Here is a 2,861-nt window from a genome sequence, read left to right as displayed (position 1 = left end):
TTTGAACTTAGGAAGACTCATCTTCCTGACTCTACATCATCTAGCTGCTCATTTAAATAGAGACAAAAGCTAAAATTAAATGCACAGAAAAAAATTATAATCCCTGTTTCAAATAAGATTGCATTTTCCAAATTAGCGTAGTATTCTCTCACTTTATGATATTGTTAAGGGAGTTATCCCAGGGGTGTATTGAAACTAGCTCCAACCAACTCAAAATTATTGATTGTTAAGTTTTCAATGTTACCTTTTATACCTAACAAGTCAACAAATCCTACAAATCAGTGATTGATTTTTCCTTTTTTTTTTAACTGAGTGTCTAGATAAAAAATTCCGATGGATAAAATATTGATAATGTTGGATAAATTCAAAATGTGTTTTGCATATACATTATTTTCACACATCTTGTTGGTAAACAATTACTAGCACAATCTTGTAATTGTAATCCTGTTTTTTTTTTTATGAGGGGCAGAGAGAATAGAGACTTTATTCTTAAAAATAAGTGGAATTGTCTTACTGTCAAGCTACAAGTGTTCCAGAATTGACCTTCAAATATGATGAATCTCTCTCTGAAGAAGTAAGCATATAGGACAAATAGAGAAGTGGTTATGGGGAGAGAACATACTATCCTCTATAACTAGGTGTTTAATAACTGGCATTTATAAAACAATTTAAGAGAGAGAGATTCTAAAGGTTTCTTGGGCCCCTTTTGCAATTTGTTGAAACATACATTCCTTTGAATGTTTTTAAATTCAGAAAATAAAATACATAGAATTAAAAATGAAATTATTTTGAAATAAAGCTATCAATTTTTTTTAAATTACATATAGGTTGAGCACTTCTACTTTAAGATTTGTGTAGGCCTTTGTGGTAAGATTTTTGGTAATTAGCAATTAGTTAAGTAAAAATTCATTGGGAAATACTTAAGTGATATAATTTATGCATAAGATACATTAGGAAAGGGAGTTGAGTTGGGTTTCTTTAACATCTGAATGGAACCTTAGAGATGAATGATGGGAGAGAAACTCTCTCCCAGAATGCCTTGGGAGGCAATTACCCAACTGTCTTTGGGACATTCTTGGTTTGAATCCTGTCATGACAGGAGGTTTTCAAGAGTGACTTGTCTAAGACTGGGAATTTCTCAGTTATTTTGCTTCATACAATTCCATCTAGCAAACCATACCAATGAAGAAGATTGCTGGTTGAGGAATCTTGCTAGCCCAGCTGGTTTGTTGTGACTTTGGAGGAGGCTGTAAAGACCTTGAGCTGTTTGTTTCCAGCCATACAGTTAAGGAGGAAAAACTCAACTTATTCTCATTTGTGTTAAAGTTAAACCTTAGTGTAGGATAAGATAAGAGAGGTTTGGGGGGAAATTTATGTAGAGAGGTAGATAGAATAGCTTCAACTCTTGTTGGAGACTGAAGAATACCCTTGTTGGTAAGTTTGAGGGGATAAGATAGATTTATAAGCTTAGGATTGATATATCTTTTTCTTACTTATTTCCTTTTACTATCTCTTTCCTTAGCAAAAATTTTTATTATAATAAATAGATTTTTTATACTCCTGCCTAAGTTGGAATTCTAAAGATGGCTCCAAGAAAGCATCTTGTGTTAATGGTCACAGAAAACAGCTTATCCAAGAAGACAACTTATAGTGGTGCCACACTATACAAATTATCTAGAAGGCGTAATAAATCCTCAAAACATCTTGAAGAAAATTATCTCATTTGATCCTTACAATAACCTTTGGTTTTAGTATTACCATTATCATTGAATTTTACAAATAAGGCAAATAAAGTTTCAAGAGTTTGAGTGACTTGTTCATGATCATTCAACTATTAAGTGTCTGAGATATAAGAGACAAATCCACAGCTCTCTTGTTTCAAAATCTAAAACAATTTCAACAATGTCCCTTGAAGGAAGAAATAAGGGTGGGGGGGAAGTGGCATCTTAGTTTTTATAACGTTCTAACAAAATGTTTATTAATAAGTACTCTGTTTAGCAATTATATATCCAAAAATAACTGTTTATTGAATTCAATTGCATTATGTGAATTGAACTGAACAATAGAGGTTAAGGACTAATGCAGGGAAATGATTTTTGCTCATGAATGAAGAGAATATTCTGGCACCTTCTAGCTACTGATTTAAATATCTTCCCACGTAACATTTCATTGCTAATCATTAATATTAATACTGAGACCTTCCATTTTTCTCTAAATATTTAAAAAATTTGGAAATTTGTAATTAGGTAAACTGATGGATTTTCTTCAGACTTGTTGAGAAAAATGGAGTTTTTTTTCTGTTTGAAAAATCACAATGCAGAAGAGTTTGTTACACCAAATAGCAAGGGACAAAAGATGTTTTAAATTCAAGAATGACAAAAGAATTTTGGAGAGGTTGACTTAGGCAGCCACTGTATTATCTTAACAAACAAAATGAATAAAAAATAATTAGGCGTTAGAGTACCTCATCGACACCTCATGCATGATGCTCACTTATTGGAAAAGGGATTTGGGGGTTTATTGAATGATAGCAATGGAGGAGACTTGGGGCTGAAATTAAATTGATACCTCTGTCTCTGGGCAGCACTACACTTGAGCCTCCTAGACAGATGGTTGTCTCTTCTTTTAAAAATTCCCAAGAAAGAAAATTCTGAAATTAAAAAACAACAACTCTCCAAAACTTTGTTGTGGTTGTTAACTCAGAAATATGAACTTTGTTTTTACTACTAAAATAAAAAACATCACTTTATAGAAACTCTTTTTCTCTTTGTTGAGGGTGGATACTATCTTGTAATAAGACTATATGAAAATCTTTGTGGAATTGAATGTATGGTCAATCCTTCATAAAGTTATGACATAAA

This window comes from Gracilinanus agilis, chromosome 4, assembly GCF_016433145.1.
Source record: "Gracilinanus agilis isolate LMUSP501 chromosome 4, AgileGrace, whole genome shotgun sequence".
In the NCBI taxonomy this organism is placed as follows: Eukaryota; Metazoa; Chordata; class Mammalia; order Didelphimorphia; family Didelphidae; genus Gracilinanus; species Gracilinanus agilis.
This window is presented reverse-complemented; position numbering follows the sequence as displayed.